Here is a 17,500-nt window from a genome sequence, read left to right as displayed (position 1 = left end):
ACATCACGGCAGGGGACACAAAGAAGAGCCGCTCCGGCCAACTCACTGCTTCACCAGAAACGGTGCAGTAAAGAGATCCAAGCATACTGAAATGCGGTGCTCCAGCACGGTCTCGCTCTCTGGCTGAAACCAGTAAAAGATAAAAGATAAGTCCAATCAGAGTTGAAACAAAGGAAAGGACGAACAGATATTCTTTTTTAGGGCAAGTATGAAAAGGTGCAACATTACCTCTTGCTTATCATGCATGCTAATCAAGGCAGTGGGGTGAGAGACAATTGGCATTTGCCTCCAGGCGCAGCACATCTTTCGTATGACACCGATTTCAATAATAGGATAAAAATATCGAAATGGCCATTTGTGTGTATTTTGTGTGTCTGAGTGTTCCGTATTGTGTATGTATAGAATTGATCCGCTCTCAGTTGCCATTTGATATCCTCTACAAGCAGAGATCGTTTTGATAAATCAAGAATTTATTTTGTATGGTATTTGATAGACCCGTATTTGACTATGTTCAAATATACGCGCGCACACACACATATGTATTATTATTATTATTATTATTATTATTATTATTATTATTATAGACGTCTCACAGTATCCAATATTCGTGATGTTGCTGATTGAAGATATTGTCTCTACCGGGGTTTTGTACTGTCTTATCAAGTCACAGCAAGGACCTCAGACAGACAGTAGTTTACGGTATATGCGTGCAATTCCAAGTAATGCCGACCTTTGCAATACATCTAAATTGTAGGGTATCTCTAAGGTTTTCAGATGTTTTTTGCAGATTGGGTGGTATTGAACCCAGTGCTTCGATGACAATAGGGATAACCTTTGTGTTCGACTCTGCCACATCTTAGCGATCTCAGTTCTCAACTCACCACATTTATCAATCTTTTCTCTTTCTTTCATGATGATATGTTGATCTCCTGGTACTGTCACTTCGATTATTAGGCACTTTTGTTTGTCCCTCCTAAAGGTTACTATATCTGGCCTTCGGTGCTCTAATACCTTGTCTGTCTGGAAGTCAAAGTCCCAGAGGAATTTTTGTCTCTCCCTTTTCGTCCATTACCTTTTCCGGTGTATGTTGGTACCAAGCACTGGTTACCTCATATCCATACTTCTGGCATAGTAACCAGTGAAGGTTTTTGGGCTACCTTGTCGCAAACACTACCTTGACATTCACAAACACTAACAATGTGAGTCACGCTTTCGACCCTCTTCCCACACATTCTGCAGAGGTTTGTTGCACTTGTGTGGTATATATCTCTTTTCACTGAGTTGGTATTCAATGCCTGATCCTGGGCAGCGATGATTAGTCTTTCAGTATTCTTTTTTAGGTCACCCTTGCTGAGCCACCTCCATGATGCTTTCTGGTCTTTTAAGTCGTTAGTTTCATGGCGGAACTGACCATATGAACGGAATTCCTTAGCACTCACATAATAATAATAATAATAATAATAATAATAATAATAATAATAATAATAATAATAATAATAATAAATGTGGAATCTAAAGACGAAAACAATACCTATTGTCATAGGTACCCTGGGAATGACAGCGAAACGGGCTGATTACTACCTAGATCAGATACCAGGAAACCCCAAAATGGCTGAAATTCAAAAGATAGTGCTCATTGGAACTGCCCATATCCTACGTAAAATACTGTCTATGTGATCTCAAATTTTAAAACAAACACATAATTTTCTTATGGTTTCTTAAACATTCACTTGAACAAAACTGTACAAATCCAAATATATGGTACCCTAGGCATAACACCTACATGAACTTCTAACTTGTTGTCTCTTGAGGTCTCTGGGTGGGACTTGGATGCAACTTGTACAAATGCAAAACAAAAGTCAAACATAAAATAATAATAATAATAATAATAATAATAATAATAATAATAATAATAATAATAATAATAATAATAATAATAATAATAATAATAATAATAAAGAGTTGAAAGGTTAACAATAAAGCACTATACAAGAAATTGAAAACGAATGAAACTGAAAATAGGTGGACAAAGAAATGGATGGTCAGTTTCATAGGGATGTTGAAGAATAGACAGAAAAAAGATGGCTGTGGATGACTAAAAGTGATTTAAAACCGGAAACGGAGGCTCTAATCTGTGCTGCCCAAGAGCAAGCACTAAGAACAAACTACATAAAATACAGAATAGACAACACATCAGAAAGTGATAAGTGCAGAATCTGTGGACAGAACGGTGAAACCGAATGGCATATTACCAGCCAATGTACGCCACTGGCCCAGAAGGAATATAAGAGACGCCACGACAATATAGCCAGGCTTGTCCATTGGACACTTTGCAATAAGTATGGACTTGACAGAGCGAAAAATTGGTATGACCACAAACCCGAAGGCATCCTCGAAAATGATAATGCAAAGATCCTGTGGGATTTTATGATTCAGTGCGACCATGAGATAGAGAATAGGAAGCCAGACATAGTCTTAATTGAGAAAGAAAATAAACTATGCTGGATCATAGACATAGCATGCCCAGCTGACAAGGTATGCGATAAGGAAGAAAGAAAAGTTGAGAGATATGACAGGTTAGCTTGAGAAGTTAAGCAGTTGTGGTCGATGAAAAAGGTAGCAGTAGTACCAATAATTGTCGGAGCCCTGGGAACAGTGAGCAAAAATCTCGAGAAGAATGTGGAACAAATAGGAGCTGCAATAAGGGTGGAGCACTTGCAGAAAACAGCACTGCTTGGAACCGCTCGAATACTCCGGAAGGTGCTCGAAAGATAATATAGTGGTACCCTTGATTTCGACTGACGGTGAAACAATTGTCAACTGATGTAATAAAATAATTTGGCCACTTCACGCTCATTGTTAATGTGTGTGTGTGTGTGTGTGTGTGTGCATGCATGACTGCATACGTACATATATATATATATATATATATATATATATATATATATACACACACACGTTCTTAAAAGTGTGCACAAAATACACATACGCACATACACACATTTATACGTACAACTATACATACGCACATAAATACACACATGCATGCATACATACATACATACATACATACATACATACATACATACATACATGCAAGCATACATAAATACGTACACACATCCGATGATATATAAATATGTAGACGTGCTGCACTAAGGTTTTTGTGCGGTCAATATCGAATACTTAAGCTAAGCGTTACATTAAATTATGGGATGTTCTCTGGGGCACGTAGACAAACTGATGGTGAGATCTGGGTTTGATGGAATGGTTGTTTATAGAGATGCAAGGATATTGTGGGGTTTGATGGCGTAACTGGGCTGTGGGATGGATGAAGATAGATAAATAGATAGATAGATATGTGTGCATGTGTGTGTGTATAGATATAGATATACACACATGCAATATATATATATATATATATATATATATATATATATATATATATATATATATATATATATATATATATATATATATATATATATATATACATATATATATATACATATATATACATATATATACACTGCATGTTGATAGAGAGATAGAGAGAGAGAGATGGAGAGTGAGAGAAAGAGTGAGTGACACAGAGATAGACTGACAAATAGAGATATAGATTGATCTAGATACTTAGACAGACAGACAGACAGACAGACAGACAGACAGACAGACAGATAGATAGACAGATAAATAGATACATACATACATACATACATACATACATACATACATACATACATACATACGTACGTACGTACATATACATAATAGATAGGCAGAGATAATGCAGATAGAAATAGTAATATTTAGAACGAGATAATGGTGTCTGAGAGAGAGATAGTGGCTGTGCACCCAGAAACTGCGGAGTCCTCGTCATTCGTCGAACGACAGGAGAATCCAATATGTTTAAATATATATATATATATATATATATATATATATATATATATATATATATATATATATATATATATATATATATATATATATATATATAATATATTATATTATATTATATTATATATATATTTAAATATGCATACATAGGATATAAATGTTGTCGGGTTGATTTCTCTCGTGACCTTTTTTGCATCGTATCAAAAGACATAAAAAGTGAAAGGAATTCCAAAGAGAGTTAACAAAGGGGGGGGGGGGCGCAGGAAGATTGCACATAGTAGACTTGGTGACAGACAATGAGTAAAAGTACGACATACCCCCTGAGAGAGAAAGAAATCATGGAGATAGGGCAGGGAGGCGACAGGCAGTAAATGAGAGAGTTCAAATGGAAGGAGTTATGCAATATGTAATGTTATTTTCACTTTTATTTTCAGGTAATAAACTTTTTTTTTCGTTATTTTATCATCTTGTATAAGAACCAAGAGATTTGACAAAAGATACATTGTAATTCTTGTGTGTAAGTAATATTTCCTGGAATTGCTTGTTGTGGCAAAAGTATACTTCCGACGTTACCCTACACACATGACGTGTAACACTCTAATGTGTGCGTGTGTGTTTGTGTGTGTGTGTGTACATGTGTCTACACAAACACACATTCATTTAAATATATGTGCGCTTGTGAATACTTTTTAATTATTAAATCTGAATGTAAAATAAAAAACAGACCCCACTTTTTTTTCTATTGGGAGTATATGGATTTATTTTATTGGTGTCCGCCCCTTAAAACATGAAATGTAGTGTCGACTTCGCTACGATTCGAACACGCACACATAAGAGACAATTCATTTCGCGTACATGACTGTGAAAGCGAGGACGAAACAGAAGCCAACGAGCGCCACCTATGGAAATATTTGGTGGCAGACAGCGTTGTCATGAGCGCAACGTTAAATAAATATACATAACTATAGACGTCCCTAAATGGTATCAGTGACCCCTTTTGTAGAATATGTGTAAGGGGTATAGATAACAGGCGCTCCTTGAAACAAGATTTTTTTTTTAATCAGAGTCACACGTCCGGCAGCCGTCTTCTATAAAGGGCTAAGTATACCGAGGAGTATAAATACAATAGGCTGGACAATACAATATAAGATTGTTTGGTTGGTTTGGTTTTGTATTAAACAGTGGAAGTGTGTGTGTTTTGTATTTAGTGGTGATTAAAAGAAATGTGCGACTTCGGTAGCCCAAGTGTATTACACATACATACATATGTATGCACACATATACACACACACACATACATACACACACACACACACACACGAATATACGCATATACGTATATACACTTATAAACACAACGTAAATATCTGTCGTACACGACTGTACCCAAATAAGTGTACACGTATATATTTATATATGCATGTGTGTGTGTACACATACGTACATGTATGTATATATATATAAACGTGTATATATACATTCATAATTAGATATATGTGAGTGTGGATGGACTGATCAATGGATGTGTATATACGTATATAACATAGACACAACCACCTGCATGTTTACACACACACACACACACACACACACATATATATATATATATATATATATATATACAGAGAGAGAGGAAGAGGGGAGAGAGAGAGAGAGAGAGAGAGAAATATATGCCGCAGATAGATAGATAGATAGATAGATAGATAAAGAGATGGGTGTGTGTGTGTGTGTGTGTGTGCGCGCGCGCGATTATATATTCTCTTGTATTATGTCCAGTGCCTTAACTGCAAATATTCAATTAAAGAATTACAGACCTGACAATAAATTCCGGGGGACAATGTGATCAAACAAACACTCGGAGGCGGTACCCCAGCATGGCCATAGCACCCACCCACCCACCCTCACACACACACACAAACACAAACACACACATACACACAGTATGCTTATATATATATAAAACATTGTTGATTCGGGGTAGCGTTTCACACATTGAAAAGAATTACAAATGGCGTAAATCTGTGAAGATCGTCTCCAGTCACACACACCTCACTGCGCAGGTGGCTGGTTTATTGGGAGGGGGGAGAGAGAGAGGGGAGAGAAAGAGTGAGAGAGAGAGGGGGAGGGGGAGGGGAGAGAGAGACGACCAGTGACAAGAAGACGGGCAGAGGCACGTATATATATATGTATATATATATATGTACTCTTTCTTTGATTCTTGTATTCTTTTATTCGTTTCAGTTATTTGACTGCGGCCATGCTGGAGCACCGTCTTTAGTCGAACAGATCGACCCCCATGACTTACTCTTTGTAAGCCTAGTACTTATTCTATCGGTTCTTTTGCCGAACCGCTATGTTACGCGGACGTTGACAGGTCTCCATCGGTTGTCAAGTGATGGTGGGCGGGGGACAAACACTGACACACAAACACACATACATATATATATATATGTATGTGTGTATATATATATATATATATATATATATATATATATATATATATATATATATATATATATATATATATACGTGTCTATGTCTGTGTTTTGCTGATGAAGGAAAAGTTACCTAAAATATTCCAGAAATTGATCAATCCCAAAATAACTTAATTATTTTATGAAGATTACTCAGTCTACTCTCCCGCTCTCAACTTGTGTCTGTACGCGGAGTAACTATTTAATGTAGTGGGACGAATTCGGTGTCTTCTTATAGGCATAAAGGCATATAGGCATAATGGCTTATCTGCCCTTAAGTATAATTGTAACTTATACAATTATATATCTCTATATATGTATTTTATCTAAAAGGTTTTTATATGCTGGCCACTGATAAAATTCATTAATCTTAATAACGTTATCCTATAATTATGTTTATATATATATATATCGGTTGTTAAGCGATGTTTGTGTATGTGTATAGTAACGGAAGGGGAAGAATTTCGATTATCCCCACGAATATGAATTTGTGCTGCAAGATTCTTGATGTGAAACCGTGTGTGGAAACAGATATTGCTGCATTTCCGGATGGTCATTTTTTTTTTTTTTGCCAAAAAACACCCGCACTCTATATTCGTTCTTCACTCGTTTATAATAGTTCTTATTGTAACTGAGATCCATTCTCTGGAAATCTTTCGTCATATATCTGTGACCGCTTCAGCGACACCTACCGCCTTCGTGTATGCTCCTGATCCTGGACTAAGCGGAGCAAGAGCACACACGAGGATAGAAAGCGTCACTAAAGAGGTCACAGATGTGTGACGAAAGATTTCCGGACGAAGGACATGAGTTAAAATAAGAACAGTAATAAACGAGTGAAGGACGAATATATAGTGCGTGTGTTTATTTGGCAAAAAAAATGACCATCCCGAAATACAACATATATATATATATATATATATATATATATATATATATATATATACGTATATATATATATGCATATGTGGGCACAGGACGTCATGAAACGTGAACAACAAAAACGTACGAAGCACGAGTACTTGGAACATGAATTATTCTTTCGAACAACGAAAGACGCAAATGGAAAACAAAACAAACATATATATATATATCTATATATATATATATATCTATATATATATATATATATATATATATATATATATATATATATATATATATATATATATATATATATATATATATATATATATATATATATATATACATATATATATATATATATATGTATATAAACTGCTCTTCAAAACTATGAAGCCAGCGCACTGTCTGTTTTTCTTTTTCTAACTACACAATCCAAATTCATGAAACTCACCTCTAGACAGGAAATGAAATAGAAGAAGGCATTGTAATATTCAAATTTATTGAAATCCAGAAATAAATTAAATAAATTAGATAATAAAAAAAACTTACACAGTCAGAAACCCCGTCTGTTCAAAACTATAACGTCAGGTTGAATAATGTTGCAAAATTCATGCAAAACAGGGAAATTATGATATGTTTTAATGATATTTTTATACTATGCATCAACAATAGTGTGTTTGACCACGGTCTTTCTGGATTACTTCAAAGACACGTGATATCAGGCTTCCAATCAAATTCTGAAGCAGATCAAGTGGAAGATCTTCCCGAGATTTCTTTGTTGCTGTTTCAAGTTCGTCAACAGATGACTACTGCTCGCCTTCGCTGTACATAACATTCATGAGATAATCCCCAGGCGTTCTCTATAGGATTAAGGTCGGACTTCTTGCTGATTTCAACCCCTATTGCATGCTCTTTGAGTAGGAGCATTGTCCTGTTGAATTATGAAGTTCTTGCCATGGAGTCTTCTTCCTTCTTCGTCAATCTGAGCGCCATCCAACATGTTGATGTATCGTGCAGCATTGAAACAGCCATCTATAACAACACGTGGCAGCTCCCCATTGGCAGATATTGTCCATTGGCTTTCTACTTCGTCGAATCTTCCCGGCAATTTTCCGGTTATTCATTCCTTCCACTTTCAGTGAAAGAATCTTCTCTTTTTCATTTTCAGTAAACTGTAGTCTCCACCTCCACTTCGAACTTTTCTTGGACGATTCTACCTGGATTCTCTACCTGGACTTTCTTCTACTCTCCTACACCTGGACTCCTACACTTCGGCTGCACCTCTCCCACCCATGGATTACACTGGAATCTTCCTTTGATGAGAAATCGTTCCAATACACCACGACGTTTGAACCTTTTGAACTTTTCTAAACTTTTTTGTATTTCTGTTTTCCTTTATGTCGAAGACCGTAGGCTCGAAACATAAAAGACTTTCTCACTTCCCGAGCGTTAAACTAATACAACTGTTTGTTGTTTACACACCCGTCTTCGACTTTTTTTTTTATTGTAAATTCTCACTATATATATATATATATATATATATATATATATATATATATATATATACACACAAACACACATATATATGTATGTACATATGTATATATATATATGTGTGTATATATATGTTTATATAGCCGTGTATATACATACATACGTACATATAATCAGGCGGTATGAGAGGTGGTTCCGTTATTTATTATTTCCATATGGTTAGGAGGTGAGCTGGCAGAACCGTTGGCACACTAGACGAAATGCTTAGCGGTATTTCGCCTGTTGCTACGTTTTGAGTTCAAACTCCGCCGAGGTCGACTTTACCTTTCATCCTTTTGGGGTCGATAAATTAAGTACCAGTTACGCACTGGGTTCGATATAATCGACTAGCCCCCTTCCCCTGTGGCTAGAGTAGAAATAATGATTTCATATGATTACAGCCTTTCTAAGATTTCTAAATGTAGTGTTATGAATTTTAGCATTACAAATTAATACATACATTTTTACATCGATATCCGTATTTAGCTTTAATATCAAAGTTGATAATACTGCATGAGTATATTATGAAACGGCTGGAATCACATGGAAATCATACGAAAATAACAGATCTGTGATTTACCTCTTGTACCCAGTGGCGAACTGGCCAGGTTGCCAGCTTGCCCGATGCAAGTGGGCCCCTGCGCCATTAGAATCCATATATGGGGGCCCATGTTAGTATTTAAGGGATCCATCTCCTCAAGTTTGAGAATTTTTTATTCACTCCAGGAAGAATGTATTAATTATTTCAGCCTAGCTGAAGGGACGAGATTAAGTACTATCCTTTAAAAAAAGAAATGTAAATACTTGGCTGGATTTGGTCGGCTAAACCCATCAAGACAGTGCTTTAGCTTGGCCGCAGTCCAGGGATAAAAGTATGACGGTCTATTAAGTAAATCATTCTAAGCTGTTAGCTCAGTAAGATATTTTTCGTTGTATATAAGTACACTTGCTTTATCCCTATGTTCGTTCTGTTCCGTTAATATTCAACCCCTCGTGACTGACTGCTATTTTCTTGTAAGTCTTCATAGGAAATTGTCGCTTTCTACACCGGCTGCAGGAATGAGTAGTTATAGAAACATCGAGATGTCCCAATATGTTACTCCATATATTTTTGTATGGTGTATTCATTTTCTCTGCGTATCAGTTTTATACAGACGTTGTTCATAGCCCTGTTTAATGTTTAATTAATTGTTGAGAGTATTCGTAACTAACAAATGTCCTGATAGACGAAACATGTGTGTGTGGTATGTGTGTGGAATGTGTGTGGGAGGTGCGTTTGTATTTCCGTTGAATCAAGACTGACTTAACTACCACCACCATCACCACTATTATCATCAACAGTAGTATTACTAGCATCACTACTACTACCACCACCACCACCACCACCATATCACCACTATTATCCACACCATCACTACGACAACCACTACTACTACCACTATCATCACTACTACAATTACCACTGGTATCGCTACAATGACTGACCTACCATTGCTACCATCCTCTCACTACCCCCATCATTACCCTTCTCTGATCGTCACCATCATCATCACCATCTTCCTCATTATTATCATCTTCACCATCATCACCACCACCACCATCATCATCATCATCATCATCATCGTCACTACCAACCATCAGCAAGCACCACCCCATTACCACCACCGCCACCTACCGCCATATAACCCTACCCACCAGCACTACCCCCATCACTACCCACTACATCTCACCCCACCTCTCAGCCCCCCCCCCCACACACACACCCTTTTCATACCCGCAACACAGTAACCCTCCACCCCAGATCGTCGACAACGAAATTGAAATTCCTGACTCTTTACGTGATAATCGACGCCGATTGGAAGGACGGCTGGCGAAATGCATGCCGGTCTAGCACAGCTTCGTCACGTCACAGAGGGGAACCCATGATGAGGAAATAAATAAATAGACAAACAAATAAAAGTGTGCCGCTGAGTTGGGGCGGCGCCGTTTAGAGATTGGGTCAGCCATGATGCTTATCGGAGTGACGTGAGAGGAGTGAGGGTGACACGTTTTTTTTTAAATACCCCTATTACAGAAAATATATGGAGAAGGTGTTCGTGTTAGTACGTGTGTGTGTGTGTGTGTCTGTGTGTGCGTGTGTGTTTGCGTTTGCAAGTGTCTTTGTATGTATGTATGTTTGCTTATGTGTGTTTGTACGTGTGTGTGTGTGTGTGTGTGTACATGTATTTGTTTGTGTGCGTGTGTGCATGTGTGTGTGTTATTATTTGTTTGTGTGTGCGTGTGTGTGTGCGTGTGTGTGCGTGTGTGCATGTTTGTGTGTGTGTGTTATTATTTGTTTGTGCGTGCGTGTGTATTTGTTTGTGTGCGCGTGTGTGCCTGTGTGCACGTTTGCGTATGTATGCGTGTGCACGCGCACTCTCGTGCGTGTGTGTGTGTGTGTGTGTGTGTGTGTAATGAGGACTTACCGCTCCATCTCCTCCGCCTACAATTTCTGGGATGGTCATGGGGCTTAAAGTCCTCCAGCACCAACACCGCCCCCCCCCCCCCCCGGACAGAGTCCTGTGGATATCATCCAACCATTTAGTTTTTGGTCTACACCCGTTGGCTCAGCTTCAACAAGCCATCATGTGATTCTTTTTCTGTGACATTCTAATCACGTGTCCGTTGTGCCGGAATGGTGACCACCCAATGCGAAAAAAGCGACGGCTCGGTTTGGACAGATTTCCTGGTATCCGGACTGTCTTTTGTCTTCCATCTTTTACTTGTTTCAGGCATTAGACGTAAACACACCACCATCGGTTGTAAAGCACTTATGGGGGACAAAGACACGCAAAAACACACATACATGCATACATATATACATACATACACACTCACACACACATGTATATGGCGGGGGAGGCGTATGCCTCAATGGTTAGAGCGTCGAGTTCACAACCATGATGCAGTGAGTTCTATTCCCGGACTGCGTATTGTGCGTGTTGTGTTCTTGAGCAAGACACTTTATTTCACGTTGCTCCAGTTCACTCAGCTGCAGAAATGAGTTGCGACATCATTGGTGCCAAGCTGTATCGGCCCCTTTGCCTTTCCCTTGGATAACATCAGTGGCGTGGAGAGGGGAGGCTGGTATACATGGGCGACTGCTGGCCTTCCATAAACAACCTTGCCTAGACTTGTGCTTCGCAGGTGAACTGTCTAGGTGCAATCCCAATTTCATTCATGACAAAAGAGAGTCAGAATTTTACGGGGCAGGGATATATGCTCTCATTCGAAGGTGGAACATTGCCATTGAGAGAAACGGTGACTATGTTGAGAAGTAGCAATGTGATCCACAGAAGACCAGCTTCATTTTGATGTATGATACATGTTCCTGTGTTGGTAATTATACCTGTCCTAAACAAAATGCCATTACTTTCTGACTCACCCTCGTATAACAAACAGCCTTTGATCCTCAGAACTGGTTGGCCTTATGCTACCTTCCACTCAGGTATCTTCCACCCATTTGTCTCTCCTGCTCCAATCACCCTTGCTGTATCCAACTGTTCCCTCTCCCTTCGAACCCTTCACTAATACCTATACCCAGTCTTTCCTCCCCGGAACCTCATCCCTCTTGAATTTCCTCCCTGCTCATGTCTTTACCATAAGTATTGACTTACAAGTGGAACATTTATATCATCAATCATACCAGATTGGGAGGGCCTGCAATACCATTAGGTATTCTCCCTTCCTTCAGCTCCAGTAAAAAAAAAACTCTTGTCGATCGTGAAGACCTATAATCGAACATCTTCCAACCGTGACAATCGCATTTTACTTTCTGTGACTATATTATGTAATACATGTGTATCCTTCCATTTTATAAACGTTAGGTGTGTGATTAGAGGGAGATTTGGCTATTATTTTTAGCATGTGAACTGACCGAATAGTGACATCCCTCGTTACGTTTGAGGGGTTTATGTTTTTAGGAGACAGGGATGTTGTAGAATTCATTCATTTCCCAAAGGTGTTGAGTGAAATGGTTCCAACTAGAAACAAAAACCTCGTCACGAATTCAGCTTGCCAGAAATTGGTTGCATGTTCTACATTGCTCGCTTAATGGTTAATGATTAAAGAATTATAACGAATGCTTAAAAGACATGAATTGCACAGCAAGGAAAAACAGACATTAGTCAAAGATGTAGCTTCTGTCTCGTTCTAGTGGACTGCTAGAAATTGTAGCTAAATATGTTGTACCATCATCATCATCATCAGCAGCAGCAGCAGCAGCAGCATCAGTAGCAGTAGCAGTAGTAGTAGTAGTAGTAGTAGTAGTAGTAACATTGAAAAATAGCTTAGGAATGAGAACCCAGGTTCGAAATTTCCCCCAGACACCTGATGAAGGCTGGAGGGTATATCAGCCGAAACGTTGTGTTAACAACAAACAAGATGAGGATAAATATCTGTCAAATGTAAATAATGTAAATAATGTACGTAATTCCTCATCTCTTAAATATAGAACTGAAAGTTAGTTTTGTTACTCATTCCTTCGGGGATGACAAAGTGCAGTACCAGTAATACACTGTGGCCAGTTATATCGACAATACACCTTTCTTTTCTTCTACAGTTTTGTGCATCGGAAAAATTCAGAAACAAGGATGTCTCGAGCATGTTATGCAGTGGCTTGTAAAACTTCGATTAACTGATACTATCGTTACAATTAGAAGAAAAGAACTCCCTCTGGGGGAAGTTTAAAACATAAAACAAACTTACTTTGTAACCGCATGGATTTAGGTTCAATCTCACTACGCCGCACCGTGGGAAAGCATCTTCTATTATAGCCCCAGGCCGACAAATAATTTTGTGGGTGAATCTCGTTGGCGGAAACTGTGTGGAAGACCTCCTATACGAGTGTGTGTGTGTGCATGTGTGTGTGTGCATATGTGTATGCATGTGTGTGTGCATGTGTGCGCGTGTGTGTATGCATGTGAATGTGCATGTGTGCGTGTGTCTTTGTTCCACCACCACCATGACAACCACTTGACAAGTGGTGTTGGTTTGTTCACGTTCACGCAACTTAACGGTTCTACAAAAAGAAGCGATAAAATAAGCAGTGATCGATTTGTTCAACTAGAACCCTCCAAAGTAGTGCCCCAGCATGGCCGCAGTCGAATGATTGAAACGTGTAAAAGACAAAAAGAACTAGCAAGGGACTTAACTCTTTTAAAATCAAAAAGTTGAAATTTTTCGGGAAATCTAAAAACGGTGCAGATGGAAAGGAATGGTTTTGTCTTTAAAGAAATCGATAATCGTTGGCAGAATCAGGCAATATTGACATGGCGTTTTGAATTTCTGTGAGTTCTATCTTTGGTAAATATTTGACCAAGAATATTAAGTTCTAGCAGAAAAGACAACAACAACAACAGCAACAGCAACAAAAGAACCAACAGCTGAAACTTCCATCATTGTGGATATTCATTAAGGCATTGATATTTGGTAAGTGGTGAGTGTGGGGCAAGCGGAAGCATCGCCATTATTACATGTCGGAACTAACACGTTTCATGTTAATGGTGGCGGTGGGAGTGGGTAGGTGGGAGATAGTGGCGGTGGTAGTGGGTAGGTGGGAGATAGTTGCGGTTGAAGGCAGCAGCAGCAGCAGCAGCAGCAGCAGCAGCAGTAGTAGTAGTAGTAGTAGTAGTTCTATGCGAAATAAAACACACAACGATACTTATGTTGTAAAGGAAGGGGAGGGTGTAACGCCGATTATATCGATCCCAGTTCATGACTGGTACTTTATTTCACCGACCCCAGGGGAATGAAAAGTATAGTCAACACTGGCGGGGTTTGAACACAGAATGTAAATGTCATAACTAAATACGTGCAGTTTAGGGGTTTCAAATGAAATGAAAGTAACTTTACCAGAAGTAGCGATCCCTTAATTTTATAAAGAGAAGAAAACGAGAACATATAATGAAATAAAAGAACATTTAGTCATTGTAATATGTTGTTATATAATACCCCAAGGATTTATAACGGGAGATTTAGCAACATAACTCCGTTTGTGTCTTCAGCCGTTATTAATATTGCTTTCAAATTTTGCACAAGGCTAACGAATTCAGGGGAGAGGGTAAGTCTATTACATTGACCCTAGTACTCAACTGGTACTTATTCTATCGACGCCGAAGGATGAAAGGCAAAGTCAACCTCGACAGAATTTGATCTCAGAACGTAAAGACGGACGAAATGCGGCTAAGCATTTTGTCCGGCGTACTAACGACTCTACCAGCTTGCCGACTTTTAGTTGTTATTAATATTTGAAGAATATAGAAGAAATATCAAACTTCCGATAGAATCTGATAGCTCTCCTTTTCGTAAGATTTGTCCAACGGCAAAAAGTTCTAGAACATTCTATGAAGTGTTTGGCCGGAAGATTTCAGCTCACCAATTGATTTGATTGACTGAGCCACAACCACGTAAGTTTAATGCTTTTTATGGCAGTCATGGCCCGAAGCTGGGAAACACGAATGTGATGGTTCAAATCACACCGTCATCTCGCTACATATGTATTAAATTAGATTATTCATTAATCTAATGTTCATTAAGCATAGAGGTTGTGCTAGAGGACACCTCTCATTCGTAATATCTTCCTCACACAGCTTTTTCTCAACTAACAGAGCGTATAATAGAGAATTAAGAGATGTTATTTTCTTGTTTGTCGCATAAGGAAATCCAAAGTGTATGGAAGCCCCACAGTGCTTCAACTAATTGTAAATGCTGACTTCAGCAGAGGATCACACACTTTTTAGCAAAGGGTGTACTTTAATGAATTTGAATAATTAATATTTAATTTATCGGGAAGGCGATAAGCTGGCAATTCGTTTGTCTATACGTCCCGTGTTCAAATTCCACTGATGTCGATTTTGCCTTTCATCCTTTCGGGGCCGATAAAATAAGAACTAGTTGAGCACTGGGATCGAAATTGCTGGCTTCGTGCCAAAATTCTAAATCGATATTTCACTTATCGACATCCGAATGGTGTAAAGAAACACGGCTGAGATTTGAACTCAAAATACAACAGATGTTTTAAATTATGCCACCTACCTTCCAATTCTATTACTAATTTATCTGAGAAACCAATATCTATTGGACCACTTCCGGTCAAGACTGACCTCTCGGAGAATTTCTGTACAACGTATACTCCTGATCAAGGTTTATTGTGAAAGACCAGCAGCTGCTCATGCCCCGATGATGACCAGGAGAGACAGACAGACAGACTGAAAATGGCTACAGCTTGGCATCAGTATCGTTGCTGGAACAAATACTACAAGATGGCCCCACATGCGCTCTGACCTCTAATCAGCCACCCTGGATTGGTCCCTTCTATTTGTATTAAAGGCAAAGTTGATCTCCGCAAGATTTGAACTCAGAACGCAAAGAGGGTCAGAACAGATACATATATATATATATATATATATACATATATATATATATATGTGTGTGTGTGTGTGTGTGTGTGTGTGTAGATAGATAGATAGATAGATAGATAGATAGATAGATAGATAGATAGATAGATAGATTGACAGACATATATACATGTATATGTATATATACATGTATATATATTCATTTATTTGTTTCAGCCATGATTCTGCGGTCACGCTAGAGCACCATATACATACATATACGTGAACGTGCATGTATATATGTACGTATGCATTTATACACACACACATTGTATACATGTGTGTTCGTGTATATATATATATGTGTGTGTGTCTGTATATATATATATATGTATGTATATTATATGCACATGCGAGCACGGAGGCACACATACACACATTATCTCAACAAATGCATCAATACTTGTATGCGCGTGCGCATAAGTGTATGTTCATGTATTTGGCTGTGTGTGTGTGTGTGTGTGTGTGTGTGTGTGTGTGTGTGTGTGTGTGTGTGTGTGTGTGTGTGTGTGTGTGTGTGTGTACATCATGTAATCGGTCAGACGACACGAACGTAGACTTCTGTAATAAGCTTAAACGAAGTAAAGTAGATGAGAAAGCGGCAAGACGGACGATGGCAAGCAACGGGAGGAAGGGGGGGGGGTTAATAGATGTTTTGTCGCTCCATAAACAGATTACTGGCAGCGACCCCTACACGTTGGGGTCTGCAATGTTATCTTAAATAATTATTGGAAGCCCCGAATCCCTTACTTAGGATGCCATTTACTTATAAATTACCCCTGTTTCATCTCCCTAAGGACCATTCCAATAACTTTCCAATCTATTTCATGTTCTTACAGATTTTCGGCAGTTTTTCATTTTTGTATCTCTTAGAATGTTCCACAGAAACGTAGCAGATCCCACACACACACACAAACACACACACACACACATACACACACACAAAAACATTCCCACACGTCAGTTCTACAAGTTCCTATCTCTCTCTCTCTCTCTCTCTCTCTCTCTCTCTCTCTCTCTCTCTATCTATCTATCTATCTATATGTCTGTCTGGCTGTCTATATATCTGTCTTTATAGTGTTTATGTATGTATGTCATTATTCCGTTTTATTTCAAGATTTCTTGCAAATAGAGAAAGAGCCAGTTTCTAACCTAGATCCAAGGCTCCTTCATTGCAATTTCAACAACATCAACAACAGGGTATTTGTTTGTGGGGGGATGTATGTATGTATGTATGTATGTATGTAACTATGTGTGTGTGTGTGTGTGTGTGTATATTTGTGCAGACTT

This window comes from Octopus bimaculoides, chromosome 2 (genome assembly GCF_046866305.1).
Source record: "Octopus bimaculoides isolate indiv1 chromosome 2, ASM4686630v1, whole genome shotgun sequence".
NCBI lineage: Eukaryota > Metazoa > Mollusca > Cephalopoda > Octopoda > Octopodidae > Octopus > Octopus bimaculoides.
Note: the sequence above shows the minus strand (reverse complement) of the source record.